Here is a 13,939-nt window from a genome sequence, read left to right on the forward strand (position 1 = left end):
TCAGTTCCCCACATGGGCTGTGCAGTGAATCATCAGGAGCTGCTTTCCTGTCCTCCCCTTACGCAGACCACGTGGGGGAAACTGCCCAGCAGGCACAGAGCTTCTGGCATCACCCCTCGCCCCCACTCGCCAATGTTCCTCTGCAGAGAGGAAGCAGGACCATCTACAAGGGAGAAATCCCCCACGCGTCCTATTCAGTTTGGGGGCAATGTTCCCCCCTGCCCTCCCAATCTCCGCTCATGGTGAGGAGCCTTGGTAGGCCAGTCTGTATTCCACCCTGGTCCCCTGGCCCATAGAGGATATAAATTGATGGCTCCTTCGTGGAGCTGTGAGCACAGGCATGTATCTGACTTGTTTCATCCCCTTCCTGACACTTACCCCTTTTGCTGCATGAGAGAGACCCTGGTGCACGTTTATATCGAGCCCCTCTTCTGTAGGGTTACCATATTTCCACAAGCAAAAAAGAGGACACTGGGGGGGGAGGAGCCCTGCTCTAGCCCTGCCCCTGCCCTGCCCTCATCCACTCCCTCCCACTTCCCACCCCCTGACTGCCCCCCACAGAACCCCCCCCCGCTCTTTGTCCCCTGACTGCCCCCTCCTGGGACCCCTGCCACTAACTGCCCCCTAGGACTCCGCCCCCTATCTAAGCCGCCCTGCTTCTTGTCCCCTGACTGCCCCCTCCTGAGAACCCCCCACCTTAACTGCCCCCCTAGAACCCTACCTGTCCCCTGACTGCCCCGACCCTTATCCACACCCCAACCCCAGATTCACACCCCCGCCCCCAGACAGACCCCCGGGACTCCCATGCCCTATACAACTGCTACCCGCCCCCTGACAGGACCCCCAGAACTCCCGACCCATCCAACCCCTTCTGCTCCCTGCCTGCCTCGACCCATCTCCACACCCTTGCTCCCCTGAAGCCCCCCCAGAACCCCCGACCTATCTAACCCCCCCCGCTCCCTGTCCCTGACTGTCCTAACCCCTCTCCACACCTCTGCCCCCCTGACAGCCCTCCCCCGAACTCCTGACCCATCCAACCCCCCCTTCCTGTCCCCTGACCAGGGCCGGCTTTAAAGAGCCCAGGAATCAGGCTGTGCTCCGACTGGAGCTCCGGCCAGGGTTGCGGGGCTTGGGGCCGGGGCGGGAACCGGGCCTGCCGCCCTGGGGCCCGAGCTGGGCCAGAGCCACTGGGTCCAGGGCCGGAGCCACTGGGGCCATTGGGCGCCGCTCGGCCCGGGCCAGAGGGAGCCATTCGGCCAGGGCCGCGCCTCCCCGGAGCTCTCCTCCTCGCGTCCCCCCTCACCCCAGCCCCAGCTTACCTGCTGCTGCCTCCCGCCTGCCCCTGCTTCTTTTCAGACTTCCCGCGAAGATCTGATTCACGGGAAGCAGGGAAGGGGGAGGAGCAGGTGTGTGGAGCGTTCAGGGGAGGGGAGGAGGGGGAAGACAGCTGCGGGGGGACGGCGTGGTAAGGCTGCAGGGGCTGCAGGGGATGGGGGGGAGCTGGGAAGAGGCTTTGGCTGCAGAGTGGCGGCTTTTCTGTCTATAAATAGCCAACCGGGGGGAAGTCCCGGACATTTTTAGATTTTTAGAAATCCCCCCCGGATGGCTATTTATAGACCGAAAAGCTGGACATGTCCGGGGAAATCCGGACATATGGTAGCTCTATCTTCTGGCTCCTCCAGAACTTTTTCTTTAGGTTCCGGCTGCACTTTTCCTTGCACCTCCTGATGCACACTCACCCCATCCATGGCCCCACGAAGTCACAAGACTTCCTTGTCAACTTCCCCCTCGTGTTGGCCAAGGCAGCCATCCGTCATACCAGGAGGAGGATGCTGGATGGGGAGGTGTTCTGTGGGTGTGGGGCCTATTTCTGCTCCTCCTGCTCCTCCCTCAGGTCATGTATCTGGGCAGAGTTCCTCTGAACTGCGTCCACTGGCTCCCTGGATACCTTTGAGGAGCAGTGTCCAGGATCCTCTGCTTCGTGTCCCCTCCTGCCCCCCTGACTTTGACCCTATGACCTCACTCCTGTCCCTGTTTATCATAGTTGTCCCCTGAGCTTAGTGGCTTCTCTGTTTAGGCTGGGAGAGGGGCTGTTAGTTCCCCCCAGGAACTCAATAGGTGCTTTTGCCAGCACTCTCACACACCTTCATAGATTCCAAGGCCAGAAGGGACCACTGTAATCCTCTACTCTGACATCCTGTATAGAACAGGCCATAGAACTGCCCATAAATAATTCCTAGAGCCAACCTTCTAGAAAAACATTCAATCTGGAGTTAAAAATTGTCAGTGATGGAGACTCCACCATGACCCTTGATAAATTGTTCCAATGGTTACTTACTGTTACTGTGGTGGGGGGTGGGGGGGGGGAGGGGAAGGGAGGAGGGGGAGTTTAATTCTGCTTGTTTCCAGTCTGAATTTGTTTAGCTTCAACTTCCAGCCATTGGATTGTGTTGTACCTTTCTCTGCTAGGCTGAAGAGCACATTGTTAGATATTTGTTCTCCATGTAGATATTTATAGACTGTAATCAAGTCACCACTTAACCTTCTCTTTGTTAATCTACATAGAGTGAGCTCTTTGTGTCTATCACCATAAGACACATTTTCTAATGCTTTATTCATTTGTGGGTCTTTTCTCTGAACCCTCTCCAATTACATCCCTCTTGAATTATGGACAGAGTATTCCAGTAGTGGTTGTACCAGTGCCAAATATGGAAGTAAAATAACTCAGAGCCAAGTTTTACCTGTTTATGTGAGACCTCCAAGGATCTTTGAGCATATACAAACATTAATAGAAATTGCAGCACACCTGTGAGGCAGGGAAGAGCAGAAGATTCCCATTTTACAGATGGGGAAACTAAGGCCTGGTCTACACTGGGCGGAGGGTGTCGATCTAAGTTAAGCAACTTCAGCTATGTGAATAATGTAGCTGAAGTCGACATACTTAGATCTACTCACCGCAGTGTCTTCACTGCAGTGAGTCGACTGCTGACGCTCTCCCGTTGACTCTGCCTGCACCTCTCGCTCCGGTGGAGTACCAGAGTTGACGGGAGAGCACTTGGCAGTTGATTTATTGCGTCTAGTCTAGACGCGATAAAATGGACTACCCTCCCCTCCTGCGCTGGATTGATCGCTGCCTGCCGATCTGGCGGGTAGTATAGACAAGCCCAAAATAACACTGATTATATGAGTTGTTTAGTATCACAGTATATTGCAGTAGTATTGAATGCAAGTTGGTCCCAGGATACTAGAGAGACAAGGTGGGTGAAGAAATATCTTTTATTGGACCATCTTCTCTTGGTGAAAGATAAGCTTTACAGCTATGGCATAAATAGAATCCAGGAGTCCTGACTCCTAAGTTTTCCCTGCTCTTGTCTCCAGACACACTACTTTTGCTGTTACTACTAAAACAGTTTCTAACCCTTAACTTGCTTTTCTCTTCTTTCCAGTAAAGGCAGACTCAGCTCAAGTCTGGGTAGAGAGACCTGATAAATGAAACTGATGAGCCAAATGAAGATGAGTGTATGGGAAAGTAATAAGTAATTTCTGGCTAATACTCCAGCAAGAGGAAAGAGATACAGGAAAAGACCAGGAAAGATTCAGTATCCCTCTTATTACTAGTATGTCCTTTTTTAGAGGCCATTGGTAGTTTTATACCTTGGTGAAATCATGTATAATGTGTTTTACAGACACGATAACCTAGCCTGTCAGCAACCTGCAATAAGAGATTAACTTCCTCATACATTATCAGAGCCTAGATTTAACCCTCACTGTTTCTTCTTTGTATAGCATCCTTTATTTAAAGTCATCTGATGATATAATTCTTTATCTCTACATTTTCCCTGCAGAATGAACAGCAGCCTCAGAGGTCAAATAGTCTTTCTTGCTGAAGAATGGACTGCACATGGAACACGGGATCTGAAAATGGAAGACAAGTAGGTCCCGTTGTAGTGTGACACCTTCTGTAAAATTAGGTGTTTCAAACATATGAAGATTAATTTTTCATTGCTAAATAGACTTATTTCTATCTACTACTAGCCTGGTTTTATCAACTCCAGCACAACATATGGTTTATACTCAGAACATGAACACAGAAATATAAACTTAATTGTATTAAATATTTCATATTAAGACCCAAACGCTGCAGGGTTTTCCCACCTTGTCTTGTCAATTACACAATTGTTATATCTCTTAGTAAGGTACCTGATTGTGTTTTTGTTTGTAGGAAAGATAAGCCAGAACCAAGTCCCCATCTGAATGCTCCCAACACTTGGGAGAGGAAGATAGTATTGTAGTAGTAGTAGTAACAATAATAATAATACAATTATTAGCAATTGTACAGTGTTTTTTCTGTCCATAGTCCTCAAATCTCTTCACAAAGTGGTAAAACATGATTTTCTGGATCCTAACCGAGACCTTAATTTTGTGACTCACCTATATCTAGGGATTTGGCTTTTATGCAAACTAGCATCAGTTCTGCAGGAATCAGAAAATCCATAGATCCATATCTAATTGACTGTATTTTAGGTGTTTTGAGGACACCTATAATCTACATATAGCTAAGAGTTCAATACAGTTAGACAATGTTATCACAATGTTATCACAAGAACTGTTACTTCTGTGTTCATTCAAGTATAATTTAAAATGGTTGTCTCTTAACAGGGCACTCTTCCTGGTAAATAAGGAAGTGCACCTTTGTTCTGATGGCACAGGACACTACCTTTGACTTCTTCTCCAAAGAGCATTTAACAGTTTCAGTTCTGTCCTATTTATTTGCTCTACTCTTCCCCCACGTCTTTTGGTTCTACCTCAGTTCCACTACAAAAATGGGGGGGGGGGGGGGGGGGGGAAGGGCAGATTTTTAGCTCAAACCTCCCACCCGTTGGAGAGCCTTTAAAGCTACAGGGATGTTTTTTCATTTTTTTTTTTTAATTGAGCCACCAAACCTTTCAAGCCTTGCAGGTCAACTGCAGCCACTCTGTCACATTAGCCCCAGTGGCACAGCCAGCAGGTCCTGCTTCAGCTGCCACTGCAAGCAAGCAACATTCCAAGGCTGTCTCACAAGATTTGTGAGATGTGCACCTTTTTATACCCCTCAAGCACAGTTTTGAGATCCCACAACAGGATTAATGGCCTGGCTGCTGGTTTCCTATTGATATTGCTCCCATTTCTCCCCCCTCCCCCCTTTTCCTTTTCGAAGCATTTTACAAATAGCAGCTGGAAAATGAAATCTCTTAACACTCCCGTGAGTCAGTACGCTCATTCTGCAGATGGGGTACCTGCAGCACTGAGGTTAAATGACTTTCCTAAGGCAACAGAAGGAATGTATGTCAGAGCCAGGGCTAGAGCTCATGTTTCTTGATATCTGCTTGCATAGAAATTTAAGTTGTCCACTCCAAAACATTTAAAAATCATGAATCAGGTCCAATGAAACCCTATTTAAAATTACAGTACCTTGTCTCCACTTGGATTTTACAGAGGGAGAGCTGATGTGCACTAGCTATCCCATGGTAATGAACCTTTTTGTAGCAGTGAAGAGTAAATTTCTGATTAACGTCAAGGCTTTGAGAGGGGCAAGGATGAAGTGAAAGAATTATGGTTATCTTGAGTTTGTTCTGTGAAATGCAAATAAAGACTGTTCCTAAACTTACCACTCCATTGAATTTCTCCATAGATCTCTTCTGAAGTCATTAACACTGGAAAAGGATTTTAACTGTAATTAACTTTAAATTTTACCTGTCTGTTAACATGGTGATACTCAAACAAATTAGTTTATGAGTATATGTGGCACTCAGATATGCATGCTGTACCTTAATTGCACTCAATGGGAGGTCCAGGAACTCATCCTCTCACAGGATCTGGCCCATGTAACAACACTGAGGGTGTCAGTATTATTAACATTACATTAAGTTGAGTATATTATTGATGTGCCAATACTCTATAGTGGAGAGGAATGATGGCAGTGGGATAATGGCTGGAGACTGGCAGTGTCAGGATTTCCTTGCTAGTGTTGAGAACATACTTGAGCCACCTTCATTTTCTTTAACAAGGGTGTGTGTGTATAATACCTATCTATACATCTGTATGAATTTTTAAACAACTCTTAATATTTAAAAAAATCCCTTCTCCCCTCATTCCTTCATCATCTTAACTATTAAAGGTATTTAACATCAGCAAGGCCAATAAAACATGTTGAGTTGGTATGTTGCGTCCTTTCGGAGGTACAATGAACAAAAAGAAATTTGAAATGTTAGGAAAATATACCAAAATACCAGGCAGGCATATTTTCTAAACACTGACTTTGAAACTTTGTGTGTGGCGTTGTGTTTTTTTTTTTTTTTTTTTTTTTTAAACCTTTTCAGGAAGACTTCAGCCTCGGCTGAAATGCAGCATGTGAAATTTCCAAAAGATGGGTTTGTATCTGCAGAAGTTGCAGGGGAAGAGTTTTAAAAACAGGATTTATAAAGGGAAGCCAGCTTCAACCTTAATGCTGGAGTTGTTACGGCCATGCCATAATGCAGCCTATTGTTTTTGGAGCTTGCCTAAGAACTTGAATGCGTTGAACAGGTGTTTTGTTACTGCTTGGCTTATTGGCTGACTATCTCTGTGGATTTAGCAAGAGCGATTGCTTAATTAGGGACTGTCGGAAGTCTGGACACTCTTGTCAGGGAATTTATTTTAGTAATTTACCTCACAGATGGCATGGATATCAGTCACACATTAGCTGCACTTAAGTTTGCAATACTTTTGGAGAATCACTTTTTGGGGGGAGACAAAGCCATAAAATGGATGCTGTGGTAGCACAAATAGTAGGATGGTGGATTATCATAGTGAGATACTGGTCTTTTTTAAGAGAGAAGAGGCCAGTGCACCTGTGAGTGATCAGTTGACCATAATTAGGCTTCAGAGAGCACCTAGCCCTGAGAAAAAGGGAGCAGGTGAGTTCTGCCTGAAAGACTCAGGAAGGAGGCAAGTGACTGCTGCTTCAGAACCAGGGCCGGCTCCAAGGTTTTGGCCGCCCCAAGCAGCCAAAAAAAAAAAGCTGCGATCGCGATCTGCGGCGGCAATTCGGCGGGAGGTCCTTCGCTCCTAGGCGGAGTGAGGGACCGTTCACCGAATTGCCGCCAAATACCTGGACATGCCGCCCTCTCCGGAGCGGCCGCCCCAAGCACCTGCTTGACAAGCTGGTGCCTGGAGCCGGCCCTGTTCAGAACAGAGGAGTGATAGAAGAAGCAGAGTTGCCTGAGAGGAAGAGCTGCAGGAGAGCAGTAACTGAGCTGCTGGTAATGAGTTCTGTGGAAAACTGTTGGGAGGATGGACTAGAGCTAGGGCCAAGTTGTAGGAAGGCTTATGCATTGCCCTTAGGAATGAAGGGAAGAACCCATGTGGGCAGTATAAGCCCTACTCAGAAGCAAGGGGTTGACTCTGGAGGGATGTCCTGAGGAACAGGGGTCAGACTCGCAGACAAGGAGGGCTGGGGACGATAAAGCTACAGGGAGCCCTCATAAATGTATAGATTTCAAGTCCAGAAGGGAGTAATGTGTTCATCTAGTTTGTATAAAATAGGCCATAAACTTCTCCAAAATAATAGGCCTGGGGGAATGAAACACTGTAGGGAGCCCTTTCTGGGGTTACAGGAGAACTCTTAGGAGCAAAGTAGGTGGTGGAACTCTCAGGGAGGAGGCTTGGAGAGTAGGACCTGGGAGTGGGTCTAATGGACGTGGTACAGTGGTTACTGGAGCTGGAGTGGGTGATCTGGGAATGGTGACCTATGAATGGCATGGAAGAGCTGCTGTGTTGTAACCTTGTTTTACTTAGCAGTTTTAAGAGGAACTATCTTTGCTACAAGCAATTTGAAGACCATGGCACTTAATATTAAGGGTTTGAATTTGCTGCTGCGAGAGACTAATATTCCTTTGTATGGCCCTTATAAAGGGGAAACGGAGGCAGTTGTGCATGGCATGCCAGGGTTTGCCACAGGAGGGCACCCCGGGCAGGGGTAGCCTTAGACAGGGATGTTTAGGACTGCACTATACAAAATCAGATCTGTGCACCAGATTGTGACACCAGGTTACAATCCAGACCAATGAGTAGCTGTGTGACTCCTGTCCTGTGACCCAGGATGCCCTTTACAATGCCTTGCTGCTGTAGCCTCCAACTTGGACTACTCACAAACAACCTCCAGCATTTTAAGCCCCTCCCAACTATGCCTGTGTGTGCTGCAGCCAGCCACATCTTGGCTTCTACTAGCCTTAAAGATTTCTACAGGGTGACCCAACACATTCCCAGTCCCAGATTTCCCCCATCCCCTGAAATGTATGTCCAGTACTGCCCAGCCCTCTGCTGTACAGTACAAATATATTGAGTCCCTGTATTGCTTTATGGGAATAATATGCACACAACTTGTTACCCAAACACTTCACCTTAAACACATTGGAGTAGATAAAACAGTAAAACAAGTTTATTAACTACAAAGAGATTTTAAGTGAATAAAAGTAATGAGGCATACGAGTCAGAGATGGTTACAAATGAAGATAAAACACCTACTGGTGCCTAATTTATCAAACTATATTAGGTTCAAAGCAAAGTTTTCTCCCCACAAGCTTCAGCAGATTACTGACCAAACTCTCAGGTCAGGCCCCCTTCCAGAGAATCTAGTGACTGCTTCCTTTGTCTCTTCAAGTGCAGTGAATGCAATGGGCACTGAAAGGGGGCGGGTGCTTTGGGGGGGGTTGCCCCTTTTTTATAGTCATGTTCTCCCTTTGAAAAGCATTTCCAGCTGGGAGCAGGGCAGTGTGTGTGGACAGGAACTACAGCCTTGGCTACACTCAGGACTTCACAGCGCTGCCGCGAGAGCTCTCGCAGCGCTGTATGTACTCCACCTCTCCGAGGGGAGTAGCTTGCAGCGCTGCAGGCTCTGATTACACTGATGCTTTACAGCACTGTACTGGCTGTGCTCGGGAGGGGGGTGTTTTCACAACCCTGAGCGCAGCAAGTTGCAGCACTGTACAGCGCCAGTGTAGCCAAGGCCTACGTTCTGTTTGTTTGCTAAGATGTAGGGTTCCCCCCCCCAGCCCCTGTCCCTTTTCTGCCAAAGAATAGACACTTAGCAGATGAAATGGTCCATCAGATTTGTTTACATGTGCCTGAGGCATCAGCTTACACTTGGTCTCTGAGGAGCTGGTTTGGCCACTCCCCAGACTTCTCTGGAAAACCTACTTTTGTTCATGATTTCAGCTGATGTTTATAACATTATATATAACACTGCTATGTGCATATTGCCATTATATACTGATCAGCAAATTATATCACAAGTTTCTAAATGATACCTTACAAGACATACTTTATAAAAAGATTATGATAATAATGTATAGGGTGGGAACACTGGTATATTCTGTTACACGGATATGTATAACTTTATATGTGCCACTTTTGATCCAGCTTCACTCTGTACTGCATGCTCTAACTGGATGCAAGTGGTACATATAATGTAGGTGTATGTACCCTACTTCCCTCTAAGGGGGAGAATGGGGCTTCCAAGCTTCCTTGTAGGGGAGGGAAAATATCTGTTGCACCTAGAATTGAGTGTACAAGTTCTCAGTCCTGGAGGAATGGGCTACCAGCTGATTCTCATTAAGCATGCAGGCCATTAAAGGAATTGTTTGGGCTATGAGACAGACCCTTAGCTGCAGGGTTGGCCATACTGTTCCTGGCTCTGGGTCAAGAAGACCTCTGCCTAAAATTGAACCGCAGAGAGAGAGCGAGAGAGAAACAGACCATACTGATGCTGCCTGGGAGTCCTGGGATTCTTAATATTGTGCAACCCTTCCAGGGAGATTATTACAGAATTCTACTCAGTACATATGACTAGGCAATGCCTCATTGCGTGAACCCGAAAGTCAACTGGAGGCTGCCTACCTCACTTAGTTTTGCTGAAGATGCATTAAAAAGATTAAAATCCACAACAGAGAAGAAATTTATTTTCTTCTTTCCTTACTTCTCATCCTTTGCTTTTTCACTGGCTATGCCTCTAATACTGTAAACTGATTCAACTGCAGTCAAACACTTTCAGGAAATTAATTCACTTACGGGAGACATGAGCAGTAATAACGCAAACTTCCTCACTCTGTCCTCTGTCTCTCCCTTGAACACTGAAAATTTGGCTCAATAGTAACAATTAAACTATATTAAAAAGATATAAAAGAACATTAAGGTTGGAAAAAGTCAAGCACTCAAATCAGTTACGGTTGTCCATGCAATCTTAATTTTGTTCCATATTTATTATGAAACTGTCTCTAATTACATGATCAAGTGCTATTTTACCACAAGGCTGTTTTTTGTTTAACTTTGAACTGCTGTTTATACCCAGAGGGGAAAGCTGTAGGGGATGATTCTTAGCCAGTACATGTGACCATGCAAACCTAGCTTAGCTTTAGACAAATTGATTAGCCTCTTTGCAGTTGCTGTCCCTGGACTAGGTTTCCTCATTGTCTCCTATTTTCCTTTACTATTGTAGCTAGATTTTCTGAAAATCTTCTAGGTGCAAGGATATGCTCTAAGCACAAGGCAATTGCTGAGTTAGGTCCCCACTTAGTCCGGACTTCGGACTAAGGTACGCAAATTCAGCTACGTTAATAACGTAGCTGAATTCGAAGTACCTTAGTCCGAACTTACCGCGGTCCAGACGCGGCCGGAAGTCTCCCCCCGTCGACGCCGCGTACTCCTCTCGGCGAGCTGGAGTACCGGCGCCGACTGTGAGCACTTCCGGGATCGATTTATCGCGTCTTAACCAGACGCGATAAATCGATCCCAGAACATCGATGGCGTGCCGCCGGACCAGCCGGTAAGTGAAGACTAGGCCTTAGTGTTGAAAATTTTTGTTCCCACTTCATTTTTTCAATGACTGCATTTTTTATCAGGTGCAATTCCTCATCTTCGAACATTAGTGAAGCTAATGCTTTTATTTACTTGAGGGACACATAAGACATCCACAGATGTTGAACACATGACTGTGGCCTCTGCATTTTAAAGAACCTAGTTCGTAATGGCTAAAATAATGAAAACAACAATTTAAAAATGGGATAAGTCTGTCTGAACTCTCCTGCCATGTACAACAGTAATAAGGCACATTCCACTAAACATGAATCAAAGAAATAGTTTGATATATAGTTCACTAACAATTCTACAAGCTAATTAAAAGAAATGGAGCATTAGAACAGAAAATAGATAATACCAAAGGTCTAGTGGGTGAGATGGAATTGAATAGCAATGTACAGGTTCCAAGAAATGACTTTGCTTGCAGGACACCTTGAAAGTCCATATTAGTTTCATGATCCTAATATCACCAAGCCTCAGCTGGGTGGAGGAGTATATGAAACATATTCTAGTGGAGACATTACTTTATGATGCTTTCCATGCTTCTGCTATTGTCTCAATGTCTGTCTGAGAAGATACTAGGAAGTTTTTCCTGACCATTGTGTGCTTGAATTCTCAGGCTCTCCAGCTAAGTCCCCAGCCTAGTAACATAGGAACAGTTACTGTAGAATTCACTGCATAGTGCTATCTACTAAGGGTTTGTTTTGGAAGTACAAAGAAGCAGATGTCTCTTAATATAGTCAGGGAGCTGCTTAGGGGTAAGAAAATTAAATCCAGCACATTCTGAATGGCTACACTGCAGATTTAACCTCTAAATTCATTCCCAATGTTTATAAAATCTTTTAGAAAGAAGAAACCGAATAAATGAGCTGAAAATCCACACTCGCATGTATGGCAGGGTAAAGTACAGAATTCCAGTCAATGAATAGAGAAAAGGATAGAAAAGTATCCATTGCCTCTTCCCTAGAAAATCTACTTTAGAGGAACTTGTATATAGTGGGTTTATAATTAATAAGCATATTAAACAGAAAATGCATTTTAAAATATTTATACTAGCTTAAGGTTACTGTATTGGCTATACAGTACCTGAACTACTCGGTGAGCTGAGGGGTGAAAACATTATTAATCAGATATATAGATGGTGCTATTGCCATGAAACGGGATTCCTCACAGAGATAAAACATTGGGCCAGATCCTGGTTCTGGCTGTACCCATTTTGCTGTAAAACAATAAAAAACAACAACAACAACAAAACCAGTTTAACTGGCTACCCAGTGATGCACACACAGTGGGAAGGAATTCTCAGGCGGTATACAGCTGGCATAGCAGTTCCTGCGCCACCCTATCTTGACTGCTCCCATTGTAGCAGGGCATTGCCAGGAACCTGCTATTTCTGTTTGGCAAAATGGTTCTGTGGCATCAATTACAAGCCAGGGAGCCCTGAGTCTGCTGTAATTTAATTAAATTAATAATTTTAAATTAATGGAGATATCCTATCTCCTAGAACTGGAAGAGACCTTGAAAGGTCATTGAGTCCAGCCCCCTGCCTTCACTAGCAGGACCAAGTACTGATTTTGCCCCAGATCCCTAAGTGGCCCCCTCAAGGATTGTGCTTTGGTCTGGCCTGGCATCCCCAGGATCAGGAAGGTGTAGAAGTGCCTTAATGTCCCTTTCATGACTTTGAAAATCACTTTGGAAGCATTATGTATATAAAGGTTGGAGTTATAGTCTGTGTATCATCTTGATTTCGGAAGTAAATGGCAAAATGTGATTCCTGAGTATTTTGTTCTTGTTTTACGTATTGACAGCAAATGAATTTGTTCTTTTTATTTACCAGATCAAATTTTGACTACACCTCTACCCCAATATAACACGACCCGATATAACACAAATTCGGATATAACGCGGTAAAGCAGCGCTCCGGAGGGGCGGGGCTGCGCACTCCAGCAGATCAAAACAAGTTCGATATAACGCGGTTTCACCTATAACACGGTAAGATTTTTTTGGCTCCCTAGGACAGCTTTATATCGGGGTAGAGGTGTATTTCCTTGTGAGTATAAATACATTATTTTATGTGGTTGCTAAACTCTGAGTCAGCTCCAAAGAAAGGCCCATTTGAACAGACTACTTATTTATTTTTAATGCATTCAAATAAGGCATTCTTAAGACTCAATATACAACAGCTCAGGTCTTGGTTTTTATATATTTGGTTGAACAGGTCAAGAGGAGATTTAGGATTTCGTCATTAGGCTACTGGAGAAATCTATAGAACAATCACAATCCACTGACTGCTTCAGGAAACAAGGGAATCTTAGTATCAGTACACCCTATAGAACAGATGATTTTTATATCACAAGCATTATGACCCATTAGAAATTTATGAACTATTACTCAACTGGTTTGCCCCCAGATACCTTTAACCTAACATCAAGACTACAGGAACACTGATAGTATATGTTGGTAATTCATTTTACAGTTATCTTGGGACCCCCGTTCCTCACCCATCACAGTTTATTAAACAATGGATCAAAAGATTTTGAGTCAAAATGCAGACACAGATGCTTTTTTTGCTAGTGGTTTGGGATGCCCGCAAGGTGGTCTTCTAATAGAGAAGCGATTACATATTCAACTAATGTCACAGTGGGATTAAAAAGGAACTATTAAATAGGTAAGGAAATATCAGCATATCCTAACGGATACAGTTACAGGACCCCAAATCCTCATTCTCTTTGAGCTGCCTCAAAAGAGACGTTAACAGGTGCTAAGTGCCACATCAGATGAAATGGCCATATTACACCCTTGGCCAATTATTATGAATGAGAAAATAAAACTGGGAAATTGTTAACTTGCCAAATAAAGAGCATGAGAGACAGTCTGGTGAATAATGAGATTGCCTTGTCCCTTCAAGTAATTACTTCAGAGTCCTGTGAAATAAATAGTGTAGTAAAGAATTTCCCCACTCCTTCTGCAGCAGGGATTGGAGCCGGAAGTTCTGGGCTTTCCTCCAGAGGCTGTACTTGATAGCCAACACTGATACAGGCTTGAGGGAAATGTCTTTAAGGAAGAA

At 44.9% G+C, this 13,939-nt stretch overlaps 1 long non-coding RNA gene across 2 annotated transcripts in view; it reads left to right on the forward strand.

The window, feature by feature from the left end:
- Positions 1-3,451: 3,451 nt before the first annotated feature.
- LOC122174331 (uncharacterized) overlaps positions 3,452-13,939 on the forward strand; it is a 33,795-nt gene continuing 23,307 nt past the window's right edge. The window contains exons 1-2 of one of the 2 annotated variants that reach the window (XR_010589559.1): positions 3,452-3,617; positions 3,846-3,932. This is a non-coding gene — a long non-coding RNA (uncharacterized LOC122174331). Of the gene's footprint in view, positions 3,618-3,845; positions 3,933-12,714; positions 12,865-13,939 lie in introns of those variants that run through there. The other variant, XR_006175999.2, reaches the window with a different exon arrangement.

Source organism: Chrysemys picta, chromosome 7 (genome assembly GCF_011386835.1).
Source record: "Chrysemys picta bellii isolate R12L10 chromosome 7, ASM1138683v2, whole genome shotgun sequence".
NCBI classification, from domain to species: Eukaryota; Metazoa; Chordata; order Testudines; family Emydidae; genus Chrysemys; species Chrysemys picta.